This window comes from Schistocerca serialis, chromosome 6 (genome assembly GCF_023864345.2).
Source record: "Schistocerca serialis cubense isolate TAMUIC-IGC-003099 chromosome 6, iqSchSeri2.2, whole genome shotgun sequence".
NCBI lineage: Eukaryota > Metazoa > Arthropoda > Insecta > Orthoptera > Acrididae > Schistocerca > Schistocerca serialis.
In genome coordinates, this window is record NC_064643.1 from 565536948 (window position 1) to 565551621 (window position 14674).

A 14674-nucleotide genomic window follows, 5' to 3' on the forward strand; every position below is an offset into this window, starting at 1 on the left:
GACGAGGTTCTGGCAGAATTGAGGCTGTGAGGACGGGTCGTGAGTCGTGCTTGGGTTGCTCAGATGGTAGAGCACTTGCCCGAAAAAGGCGAAGTTCCCGAGTTCGAGTCTCGGTCCGGCACACAGTTTTAATCTTCCAGGAAGTTTCACAACAGTATAACATTGCTGATCCCTTGCTGATTCCATTCAATCCTTGCGAAATTGTGTTGAAATCACTTTAATACGCCACCCCATATTTTACTGCCATGAGTTGAAGACCTGCAGCAACTAGTGACCATAATGGGATAACAGGTGACATAGGGGCCAAGTCCCACATTGCATCACATATGAACAAAGGAAGTTATTGCAATAATATTCATTGAAGTAAATGACTGTTTTGAAAAATAACGTTTTTTCAGCTGATACTGGAAGACAACAGATCATGACCTACACATAAGCCCACAACTATAACCCATATGTATCACTTGAATTACTGTTACTAAAATAAAAATTTGAATTTTAATTCCGCCATAGTTCCGGAAATCTAACAGCAGCTTTGGGAACGATACGAAAATGCCTTTAAGTGAGGTACATTGTTCAGAAATTCCCTTTGAAATTTCATAAAAAACTACACTCACTTTATTTTTACAAGACTGCAGACAACTTTCACGATGTAGTAGTGAATTCAGGTATGATTGATTCCACATTATGTACATTACAGCAGATTTAATATGTAACAGAAAAGTTTTTGTAATTTAACATTGATATAGATAAAGATAATGCTAGACTTCAGATAGCTTATTTCCATAATTATAAATATATTTGTACTTGGTCTTGTGACATCACATAGTTTAAGCTGGTTGAGAGACTATCGTATTTAAATACCTTTGTGTAGTCACTTGAGAGTGAGTTGATATTGTGGTAGGTCGATAGACCTGCATTACTTGTAATTTTTTCGATGTTCAACACATGCAGATCAGGAACAGTGTATAAACGTGGTCGTTGTCAATCATATGCTGCTTCTAACAGTTGTTTAGAAAATTAAATGCTGAACTTTAAAAACATGTTTTATACATCAACATAGGTATAAAACCTGACAGTGCAAGTAAACTTCGGCAACAGAGACCTGGAATTAATAGCAGCCATCAAACAAACCACGTTACATTTACGAGGGTTGGTGAAGAATTTGTGCTGTACTGAGTTGGGGGTTAGACTTTTCTTATGGATCATAAACATAGGTCTCTCTCTCTCTCTCTCTCTCTCTCTATTTAACTTCTCCCTATTCCTATCACCCTCCCCCTTTACCTCTCCGCCATTCTCACTGTCTACATCTCCCTGTGGATCGCTTTTCGCACGAACACTCTAATACATGCTCAGTTCACTATGATTAAACAGAAAAATAATTCAAGTGGTACCACGACGGATCGGGTCTTTATGCTGTCATCTTGATGATCTTCCTGTTTAATCATAGTGAAGTCAATTTCGTACTGGTATCGAGACCATGGCCTGTTATACGTGGATCTGTAAACATTTTATCACTCTGATCGTTTTCAGTTTATCCAGCATGAAGCTGAACTGCATATCCATCTCATTGCATATCCGTTTCCTCCCTGTGAAGAAGGTCACTACTGTCGAAACCGGTAAAAATCCAAACATTTTTATAAAAAGCGTGTGTGTATGTGTGTGTGTATATGTATGTTCCACATCTCTTCCGAAACCCCTATATCGATTTCAATCAAACTTGGTACACATTTCGCTTACCGTCACGCAACAATCGCCTCCGGGGTAAGAACCACTAAGAACCACGTGCCTATCATACTTCAAGAGATATGATGACGTCATGCGTGGAAAACTGCCGCATCATGAATGACGTACAAATGTATTTTTCTGTGTTTTTAACTCTATTAGCAATATATTTCGCAGACACTTTCCACATACGCCGCTAAATGCACATGCGAAATTATATAATAGTACCACATATGGTTCAGCTGATATGAAGTCGTAAGCACAGAGATGAGTGAAAACTGCTGCATCATGCATGAAGTTTTAATACATTTATTCTTTGCTACTAAGACATACCTACAATCACCTCAACTTAACGAAATCCCTGACACCTAGTAGCACTCTTCACAGCTTTCAACTGCGAAGCTCAAACAGCCGTAGGCGAAAACAATTGCAGTCTATAAAGTTATGAAGAGGAATTGCCATAGAGACAATTACAAGATCGCCTTGCAGACACGCGAAGCGTCTGCGTGCAGCGTACAGAAACTGTCCGGGATGATTACACTACAAACAAAGGTCAGTGTTTCTTTTCGTTTCTAATAGAAAACTGGTGAAATGAATACCCGGGAAATAACGGGTTTGTCAGCTAGTACATAATAAATTTGCGCAGATTATTGCAAATATGCAATTCCTCAAATTCCTGACGGCTGCATCGAGTCACCTCATTGGACTGATAAAGTAAGAATAATGAAATCAATGTAAGTAACAGTTCACTGACCATGTTGGTCACTAAAACAATAACAAGCCTGAGTGGAGAAAACAATGAACTAAGACTAAATAATAATTCATTCAATCTCTCCGGCACGGACGTAAGCACAGAGATGCGTGAGAAACTGCTGCATCATGAATGAAGTTTTAATACATTTATTCTTTACTACTAAGACACACCTACAGTCACCTCAACTTAACGAAAACCCTGACACCTAGTAGCACTCTTGACAGCTTTCAACTGCGAAGCGCAAACAGCCGTAGGCGAAAACAATTGCAGTCTATAAAGTTATGAAGAGGAATTGCCATAGAGACATTTACAAGATCGCGTTGCAGACACGCGAAGCCTCTGCGTGCAGCGTACAGAAACTGTACGCTGTGTTTCCTTCCACTGAAAATTTCTCTGTTGCTCAAAGCAGAACCCAACACACACACAATATCAAATACACCCACATCATAAACAAACGAATATCAGATTGCATCCAAAAACCACAACTCAAATAACAGACGACCGAAAAACACTCAACGATAGTTGGCAACTTTATATACAGTGAAAATGAAGTATTCAACGAAAATGTGATCAAGAACACTGTAAACCGGACATGCTCGTGTACACACAACTAAGCACAACTCCATAATAACACATATAGAATATGATCATATATATTATTTCTGAAGTAAACATCTTTTTTCCTCAACATATAGTAATCGTAAAAGGCTGACTGAGGCGCCATTAGAAAGGATTTTTTAACAGGTTTCTGATATTGCAAGCCGATTTTGCACTAAAACTTACTATTTGCGGAAAATTTTAACGTAAAGGAGACGTTTAACTATCTGCGGCAAAAGCTTAATACCTATGTTTTACAAAGATAACTTATTAATGCCCACTGCGAGACTCCTTTTACTTATTATCGTATTAAAATGCCTTTTTATTTGTTTTAGAGTTGCTATTAACTGTGTAATCTGCGTACAGCATTGTCATAGATAATAAATGCGACCATGTGGTAGTCCATTATCTCTACCTGTCGTAGAAGTTTCTAAATGAATGTACTTTCCGAAATGAGAAACAAATTTGACACTTGCCTTGAAGAGTGTTTTATGTGTTACTACTACAGCCTAACGAGCTTATTACTGTAACTGAAAATGTAGGTTACGTGGCCCTACCAACAGTCCCTGATTTCAATCGGTCGTACAAACCGGGCAAACGTGCCGAATAGAAAATAAATTTTTGGACACATGGAAATATATAGACCAGGACAGTATTATTTCACAAGTACTCTTATCACAAAAAAAAGTTCAAATGTGTGAGAAATCTTAAGGGACTTAACTGCTAAGGTCATCAGTCCCTAAGCTTACACACTACTTAACCTAAATTATCTTAAGGAAAACACACAAACCCATGCCCGTGGGAGGACTCGAACCTCCGCCGGGACCAGCAGCACAGTCCATGACTGCTGCGCCGTAGACCGCTCGGCTAATCCCGCGAGGCCAACAACTACACTTATTCCAAATGCTATCATTGTTCAAAACTATAAAAGTGTGAAAGTTCCTCATAGATCCCCTGGCGAGATCACAAAATCGTAAACAGAAGCAAATGGTAATTTAAGGTTAGGAAATGTTGCTTCTTAACTAACAATAAGATAATAACGAGAAACACTAGTACAGTAACATATCTGCGAACATTATAATCCCTCTCCGTCCGAACAGCCTTGAAGGCCCAACTGTACTGGCCGACGGCCGACCGCCGTGTCATCCTCAGAGCATGGGCGACACTCGATGCGGATACGGTGAGTCATGTGGGCAGCACACTGATCTCACTACCGTTGTCAGTTTTTGGGCCGGAGCCGCTACCCAATCAGGGGCCACACAAGGGCTGAGTGCACCCCGCTTGCCAACAGCGCTCGGCACACCCAGACGGTCACCCGTCCAAGTGGTAGCTAAGTCCGACAGTGCTTAACTTCGGCGCCGCGACGGGACCCGGTGTCACCACTACAACAAGCTCTTCGGAGTGATCATTATATAAAGCAGTTGTTATGTACTGGTGATTTTGCTAAATGGAAACAATTTGCAGGAAATGGTGCTTGAGAGAAAAGGCAGCAAAGGAACGTCAAACGTCAGTATGGCCAGACATGCTTTCTGGAGCTGCACTCACTTGAATGTGGAGATAAAGTCCTTTGACAATGTAAGTTTCAGCGACTTGAAAGGACACATGAGAACACTACAGGCAAGTGGGAATATTCTGTCCGTGCTAGTGTTTAGCTCCACAGTCGAAAGAGCAGTCAACTGGGGCACCATCCCGAAGTACCCACGTCACTCATCGTACGTTCAAATGCACGTCAGCCAGCAGGGGCAATCGCGTCACCCGCAGGAAGCGCAGATGTGCCTCGCATGTGAGGCGTTGTGGAAGGATGAATGGTCTCACGATTCGGTCGCCAGTAGTCCCGCCCACATACTGAGACTGAACAGTTGCTGATGGTTCACTCCGTAGTTCACAGGCTTGATGTTTGTCAACGCCGCCCTCGTAAAGGTAGACTGAGATATGAATCGGATGGATGACAGACATCCTAGCATAGTGCTAGCATGTGTGACGGACCAGTTGCAATATCCATGCCGCAGAGGTAGGTCTGTAGGGAATGAACCCTGCACCGTTGTAAGTGGGATAGGCGGTGACATTTGTCATGCACACGTAGTCCTCTTGGGTACGCTAGGGGGAGCCACCTGCCTAGTGGCGACTCTCAAAGACATTCTATCTCCGCTGTCTTAGAACTCATTTTCGACCATAGGTCAATCGATCTTTTTTACCCCTTACGGTGTTTGGGATCGTCTCCCGAAGTTTGCATATACACAGAAAAATCACTCTGAATACAAAAGAAACATTTGTTTCAGACCACTGAAGATACACTACTGGCCATTAAAATTGCTGCACCAAAAAGAAATGGAGATGATAAACGGGTATTCATTGGACAAATATATTATACTAGAACTGACCTGTGGTTACATTTTCACGCAATTTGGGTGCGTAGATCCTGAGAAATCAGAACCCAGAACAACCACCTCTGGCCGTAATAACAGCCTTGATACGACTGGGCATTGAGTCAAACAGAGCTTGGATGGCGTGTACAGGTACAGCTCCCCATGCTGCTTCAACACGATACCACAGTTCATCAAGAGTAGTGACTGGCGTATTGTGACGAGCCAGTTGCTCGGTCACCATTGACCAGACGTTTTCAATTGGTGAGAGATCTGAAGAATGTGCTGGCCAGGGCAGCAGTCGAACATTTTCTGTATCCAGAAAGGCCCGTACACGACGGGCAACATGCGGTCGTGCATCATGCTGCTGAAATGTAGGGTTTCTCAGGGATCGAATGATTGGTAGAGCCACGGGTCGTAACACATCTGAAATGTAACGTCCACTGTTCAAAGTGCCGTCAATGCGAACAAGTGGTGACCGAGACGTGTAACCAATGGCACCCCATACCATCACGCCGGGTAATGCGCCAGTATGGCCATGACGAATAGAGGCTTCCGATGTGTGGTCACCGTGATGTCGACAAACACGAACGCGACCATCATGACGCTGTAAACAGAACCTGGATTCACCCGAAAAAGTGACGTTTTGCCATTCGTGCACCCAGGTTCGTCGTCGAGTACCCCATCGCAAGCGCTCCTGTCAGTGATGCAGCGTCAAGGGTAACCGCAACCACGGTCTCCGAGCTGATAGTCCATGCTGCTGCAAACGGCGTCGAACTCTTCGTCCGGATGCTTGTTGTCTTGCAAACGTCCCCATCTGTTGACTCAGGGATCGAGACGTGGCTGCACGATCCGTTACCGCCATGCGGGTAAGATGCCTATCATCTCGACTGCTAGTGATACGAGGCCGTTGGGATCCTGAACCCACCGATTTCGTATTCTGCTAACAGTCATTGGATCTCGACTAACGCGAGCAGCAATGTCGCGATACGATAAACCGCAATCGCGATAGGCTACAATCCGACCTTTATCAAAGTCGGAAACGTGATGGTACGCACTTCGCCTCCTTACACGAGGCATCACGACAACGTTTCACCAGGCAACGCTGGTCAACTGCTGTTGTTGTATGAGGAATCGGTTGGAAACTTTCCTGATGTCAGCACGTTGTAGGTGTCTCCACCGGCGCCAACCTTGTGTGAATGCACTGAAAAGCTGATCATTTGCATATCACAGCATCTTCTTCGTGTCAGTTAAATTTCGCGTCTGTAGCATGTCATCTTCGTGGTGTAGCAATTTTAATGGCCAGTGGTGTACTTTATAATAGGAGATATGCAAAACATGTATGGCACAAATCAAAGATTCTTTTAGCTCTATAGACGGAGCACAACTCCTAGAATCCACGCGTATTATTAAAGTCGATTTATTTATGTGCATATGTGCGTGTACGTATGTTCCACAATTCTTCCTAAACCACTGGACCAATCTCATCCAGACTTGGTAGACATATATCTACTGCCACGCAACAATCGCTGTGGTGGTAAGATGGGATGGGGGTAGGGGCGGAAAAAGAGCATAGCCCACGACGCGTGAATTGCCATACTTAATTCACCCAGTGTTTGAGAATGATAGCACTTAGCTACGTTCAACAAGCTTTACACATAATTTAGAACCTTTATGGAATCTTTCTCTCTGACATTGGTTACAAAATGATGAAAAAAATCGCTTACTACTCTTCAGCTGTTCATGCTGTAAGAATACTCTCTGAGAAATGACATTATAATTTATTACTTGATTACTGCTAACTGTTTTCGCGACACATTTTGCAGACAATACACACATGTAGCACTGAATGTAGCTGCAACATTATATCATTGTACGACACATAGTTCAGGAGACATGATGTGAAAATGGTGAGATGTGTCGAAAACTGTCATGTCGTGCATGACGCTTAAACTTATTACTTCGTTACTACTACATGCTTTCGTAATAAGATTTGCAGACAGTATTCATATATGATGCTGAATGTACCTACAAAATTATATCATTGTAGGACACCTATTTCGGAAGATATGGTGTCATATTTGGATTACGTAGAAATGTTGGAACACGTGAGGCAATACTGACCCGACGACTTATCTTACACAATAGATTAAGCAAAGGCAAACCTACGTTTCTAGCATTTGTAGACTTAGAGAAAGCTTTTGACAATGTTGACTGGGCTACTCTCAAATTGTGAAGGTAGCAGGGATACAATACAGGGAGCGAAAGGCTATTTACAATTTGTACAGAAACCAGATGGCAGTTACAGGAGTCGAGAGACATAAAAGGGAAGCAGTGGTTGGGAAGGGAGTGAGACAGTGTTGTAGCCTATCCCCGATGTTATTCAATCTTTATATTGAGCAAGCAGTGAAGGAAACAAAAGAAAAATTCGGAGTAGGAATTAAAATCCATGGAGGAGAAATAAAAACTTTGAGGTTCGCCGATGACATTGTAATTCTGTCAGAGACAGCAAAGGACTTGGAAGAGCAGTTGAACGGAATGGACAGTCTCTTGAAAGGGCGATATAAGATGAACATGAACAGAAGCAAAACGACGATACTGGAATGCAGTTGAATTAAATCGGGTGATGCTGCAGGAATTAGATTAGGAAATGAGAGGCTTAAAGTAGTAAATGAGTTTTGCTATTTGGGGAGAAAAATAACTGATGATGGTCGAAGAAGAGAGGATATAAAATGTAGACTGGCAATGGCAAGGAAACCGTTACTGAAGAAGAGAAATTTGTTAACATCGAATATAGATTTAAGTGTCAGGAATTCGTTTCTGAAAGTATTTGTATGGAGTGTAACCATGTAAGGAAGTGAAACGTGGATGATAAATAGTTTAGACAAGAAGAGAATAGAAGCTTTCGAAATGTGGTGCTACAGAAGAGTGCTGAAGATTAGATGGGTAGATCACGTAACTAATGAGGAAGTATTGAATAGAATTGGAGAGAAAAGAAATTTGTGGCACAACGTGTCTAGAAGGGATCGGTTGGTTGGGCATATTCTGAGGCATCAAGGGATCGCCAATTTATTATTGGAGGGTAGCGTGGAGGGTAAAAATCGTAGAGGGAGGCCAAGAGATGTGTACACTAAACAGATTCAGAAGGATGGAGGTTGCAGTAGGTACTGGGAGATGAAGAAGCTTGCACAGGATAGAGTAGCATGGAGAGCTGCATAAAACCAGTCTCAGGAGTGAAGACCACAACAACAATAACATGGTGTCATAAACATTAAGCACAAGGCCAATTACTACGTGTGACGGCCGTGGACGCAACACTATAAATAAATGACAACAGCTGATTTCTCTGCAAGTAATAATATAGAAGCAAGTAATGAACAACAGAGAACATGAAATACGACAATATTAAATTGTTCGATTAATGTGTAATAACTAGAGTAAGCAGATAAGGGAAATAGTCGGCTTAGAGTCATGCTGGCAAAGATACTGTGAACCTTTATACCATCTGTTTCTGGATGCCAAGAATTCTTAAGTTCTTCCTTCCAGGCAAGCACTAGAGAATTCACGACATCCAGAAAAAGATGGCCCCCGTATGTCAATATAGATAATTTTTGAGAAGTGTATGTGGGGCCTGGAGATGGCATTTTGAATTGCCGAAAGTGGTAGCGGAAACAAAGTAAAATAACTTCTCAATCTGCACGGCTGTTCGGCGAATTTCTTTATCAAATACCTGTTCCATGTCCTACCACTCTGTCTCACCTTCAGTTTTGTGTTTTCTCAAATCAATCAAGTTTCACCATCGTTCTGGTACAGAGTCTTATCAAAATGTAATGGAAACATGTAGTGGTTAGTACACTGGACACGCATTCGCAAGGACGACGGTTCAAACCCACGTAAACCCAACCTGATTTAAGTTTTCCGTGATTTCCCAAAATCGCTTCAGACAAATGCCGGGATGGTTCCTTTGAAAGGCCACGGCCGCCTTCCTTCCCCATCCTTCCCTAACGCGATGGGACCCATGACCTCACTGATTGGCCCCCACCCTCAAATCAACAAACCAACCTAATGGCAACACATTTACCATGAACCATAGTTCATTTGGTGTCCTGCAGTTCATTTACCTCACGTATATGGGTACAGTACCTTTGCATGTTATAAATTTAATATTGTCGCTGCTACCAGTAGTGCCTAGTAGCAAACTCAGCAAACAAGGATCATTTTGCGACTGAGTTTGTGATCCACGGACGGTCTCCGACGAAAGACTCTTTTTGCCTCCTATTTAGTGACACATAGTATTAACAATGAGTGTGTATTATGAAAAACTCATACGATGGAGAGTTGACTGATACTAATAAACAGTGTTCAAATAGAAATTTAGAAGGTATTAAAATAAGAGTAGTAACAGGCGTTTAGGAATCAAGATAGTTCACCAAACACGAGTAGGTCTATTATCACTATAGTCAGCAGGAAGGGAATCGTTACAGCCTTTAACCATATTTCATTCCGTAGCTTTTCAGTAGGAGGAATGACATTTTTTTATTAATATACATGTATCCCAAACAAGAAAGACATAATTTGCATCTTGTAATGCTGAAAGTCGAAGAGTATTAGTACATGAAAGGATCCATAATATATTCCTGTTGTAACTCGCGTCTGTGTCCTTGAAATTCAGAGTGCTAACCACTATGTGCTGATTGCGTAATTGAAATCCTCCGATTTCTATCATGCAAATAAGTTAGAAACCAACTCCATGAATTGTAACACAAAAGTTTTGTTTTTGCATGCGAATTTCCCAGTTGATGTAATCAAACACCTTAAAAGTGTCGCATAATATTGCCAATGGCAACAAATTATTATTTATTAATTCTAATAAATCTTCAGTCAAGATCAAAACAACCTGAGCAGTTGAGAGTATTGCATGATTTTCAAACTGTTTTTAGTTTTCTGTATTAACTGTTCATAAAATAAAACGTATATGGATATCTGAAAAATGTTCAAATGGTGGCAGTAATTTTCGATAAACCTGTAGTGTTGTTATACCTCTTTTTTGTGAAGTAACTTGATAACAGCGCACAAAAAGGAATATACCACTTTGGGAAAGTACTACTAACAGGAAAGGCATTCCAGTGATCAGATGTAAGAATTTTTCTCAAGAAAAAGTTGTTTTATGTTTCACGATGCACATATCGCATAGTGGACATAAAGACAGCAGTGTTAGAAGTACAAAGCTACGCTCTTGTTGTGAGATGCATCAGCGTACTTTACTCCCGCAGAAGAATGAAAGGTCTGTGTGGAGCCTCACTGGGTCATTGAAACTAACGACTGGCCATCACGCGCTGCCCCGGGGGATGTAACCGTACATCTCCCAACCCTCCTCCCCATCACTAACTCTCTCTCTCTTCTCTCCTTTCTCTTTCTCTCTCTCTCTCTTTCCCCACCCCCCTCTCTGAATGCCGCAGCGGACTATTTCTTCCGCCCGGCACCGTAATTCACGATATCTGCCACCAGCTTCATCAGCTTCAGAACAGTGGCTGTACAGTGCACAAGAGATAAGTCGGAAACCAAACAACGGAACTTTTATTGCACCGCTGGACTGTGTTTGCCGCGGTGCGAAGGAATTTTCAGGTAACGCCGAACCAGCAGAAAGCGGAGTAGCGTAATGGCGTATCAGTAAAGCAGAAAAAAATATTTTAGAGGGGGTCGTGAACACAATTTCAAGTAATTGTGAAACAAGACAGGACTGCAATGAAATAAAATTTTAATGCTCCAAATCTTTGGACATTTCTGTGACGGCCAAGCTTTTGCATATTTTTGTAAGATGGAATGATCATATTCTCTCCATATCTGACACTGCCCCCGTGCTAGATGAAATCATCTTATTAAGGAAATAAAAACAATAGTTCTTCCTCTCCCCCTTCCTCAACAATGCGTTCGTTCCAATAAATGAAAGAACCGTTGTAATGTTCACTTACAATGATATCCAGGCATATTGTGGCGTTTATGCCACATCGCTGCCCACGTGTCCTGTATTTTGATGCTACACTACTGGCCATTAAAATTGCTACACCAAGAAGAAATGCAGATGATAAACGGGTATTCATTGGACAAATATATTATACTAGAACTGACTTGTGATTACATTTTCACGCAATTTGGATGCATAGATCCTGAGAAATCAGTACCCAGCACAACCACCCCTGGCCGTAATAACGGCCTTCATACGCCTGGGCATTGAGTCAAACAGAGATTGGATGGCGTGTACAGGTACAGCTGCCCATGCAGCTTCAACACGATACCACAGTTCATCAAGAGTAGTGACTGGCGTATTGTGACGAGCCAGTTGCTCGGCCACCATTGACCAGACGTTTTCAATTGGTGAGAGATCTGGAGAATGTGCTGGCCAGGGCAGCACTCGAGCATTTTCCAGAAAGGCCCATACAGGACCTGCAACATGCGGTCGTGCATTATCCTGCTGAAATGTAGGATTTCGCAGGGCTCGAATGAAGGGTAGAGCCACAGGTCGTAACACATCTGAAATATAACGTCCACTGTTCAAAGTGCCGTCAATGCGAACAAGAGGTGAGCGAGACGTGTAAGCAATGGCACACCATACCATCACGCCGGGTGATACGCCACTATGGCGATGACGAATACACGCTTCCAATGTGCGTTCAGATGGCTCAAATGGCTCTGAGCACTATGGGACTTAACGTCTGAGGTCATCAGTCCCCTTGAACTTAGGACTACATGTGCGTTGTCGCCAAACACGGATGCGACCATCATGATGCTGTAAGCAAAACCTGGATTCATCCGAAAAAATGACGTTTTCCTATTCGTGCACCCGGGTTCGTGTTTGAGTAAACCATCGCAGACGCTCCTGTCTGTGATGCAGCGTCAAGGGTAACCGCAGTCGTGGTCTCTGAGAAGATAGTCCATGCTGCAGCAAACGTCGTCGAACTGTCCGTGCAGATGGTTGTTGTCTTGCAAACGTTCCCAACTGTTGACTCAGGGTTCGAGACGTGGCTGCACGATCCGTTACAGCCATGCGGATAAGATGCCTGTATCTCGACTGCTAGTGATACGAGGCCGTTGGGATCCAGCATGGCGTTCCGTATTACCCTCCTGATCCCACTGATTCCATATTCTGCTAACAGTCATTGGATCTCGACCAACGCGAGCAGCAATGTCGCGATACGATAAACCGCAATCGCGATAGGCTACAATCCGAACTTCATCAAAGTCGGTAATGTGATGGTACGCATTTCTCCTCCTTACACGAGCCATCATAACGTTTCACCAGGCAACGGCAGTCAACTGCTGTTTGTGTATGCGAAATCGGTTGGAAACTTTCCTCATGTCAGCACGTTGTAGGTGTCGCCACAGCGCCAACCTTGTGTGAATGCTCTGAAGAGCAAATCATTTGCATATCGCAGCATCTTCATCCTGTCGGTTAAATTTCGCGTCTGTAGCACTTCATCTTCGCGGTGTAGCAAATTTTAATGGCCAGTAGTGTATGTTTTAACGGACGTTGTAGGAAGATTTTATCATGGGAGGCTGGCCAGTAGGTAGGATTAAAAGGCAGACTCTTCGCACGACGCGCCAGACGATCAGACAGCGTGAGAGCGGCCGGGTGGACAAGAGCCGCGTCTTCCTGGAGCAGAGAGAGACAGTAAGGATTCATCTACAATGCTGCGCGCCAAGTCCTGAATCTGTTATTATTTATACTTACCGTTTAAATATTAATAAGCAGCGCGCGACTGCTACGGTTGCAGGTTCGAATCCTGCCTCGGGCATGGATGTATGTGATGTCCTTAGGTTAGTTAGGTTTAAGTAGTTCTAAGTTCTAGGGGACCGATGACCACAGATGTTAAGTCCCATAGTAGGAACCATTAATAAGCAGCTCCATCCGTTCTGGTGACATTACTTGCATTGATAATTGTTAACAATAATTGCAATATCACCCAGTTCATGGTGAAATGCTAATTACAAATTTTAGTTATTGTCAGTGTTTTTAGTGCCCTGAGAGGGGAGGCGCCACTACAATCTGTTTCCGAGCAGGTAATGCATGAATCCTGGCATGAAACATGATCTAATAAAAAGACGGAACAATTTCTTGAAAACTTGCCTCGGATGACGTACTTCTGCGATGATTTGTTATTTCAAGGCAGTCTTTGGTTTCAGAGGTGTCAACACGGTAACTAGTGTGTGAAGTGCAGCTGCGCGTAAAAACGGAATTAATTGTTAAATTTATCTCTGAAAACTGGTTTGTGTGATCCCATGTTGATTTTCAGAACGTGTTGTGTCGGTACGTCACATAAATATTGACATTTTTATCGGTTGTAAACAGTGAACAATATTGTGAAGTGTTAAGGGTGAACAAACACTTAAATATTTTATAAACAATTGACATGCAGCGATAATTTAAAAGTAGCAGCTTTATTTTAAACATGTCTATGAAAGTAAAAAATGATCGAAAAGAGACGCGATTGTATGGCCGAGGAGGAAGGACGTACTTTATGGTACTCTCACTGTTTTGTTTCGCGATACGAAAGTCAGCCATTGAGCGGCTACACATATTTTATGTAAGTTATTCGATATTCTGCTAAAGTAAATTAATTATTGCTATCAAAAAATGAATTTCTTTGTAATAGTTGTCACCTCAAATGGTCGCAGCGCCTAGTTATTTTTAATAAGCATTTGTTCAGTAATTTGAGCTGCAGGACGCTCATCTTCCGTTGCAGCCTCTGGTCGGGCATTACGCGCCGAAGTATTAATTTATTTTTCAAAGTGTTAACAGTAAACGTAAATGCATGAGAATTCGTTGTAAGAACCTTTCTAAATTGCGACAGATAATTAATTTAACGTTAAAGTTCATTTTTTAAATTATACGGATTCCATGAGTTCAATAAGTTTTATCTTGGCCGCTCCACGGCAACAATCGAAACTCTCTAGAGCCTTGCTTTGCAATCAATAAATAGAAATTAACAAAATTACATTCAATTCAGTTAACGGCAACTATATTTTAGTCATCACGTTCAAAATCTAAAGTTAGTACATGAATAACAGCGGCCCTTCAAGAATCCGCTTCATATTTACTTAGGCGCTTATGCAAGAAAAGATAATGTCCCCGAGAGAAAGAATCATGCTCTAACAAACGAAAAGTTCACCTGATAAATTATATATATATATATATATATATATACATATATATATATATATATATATATATATATAA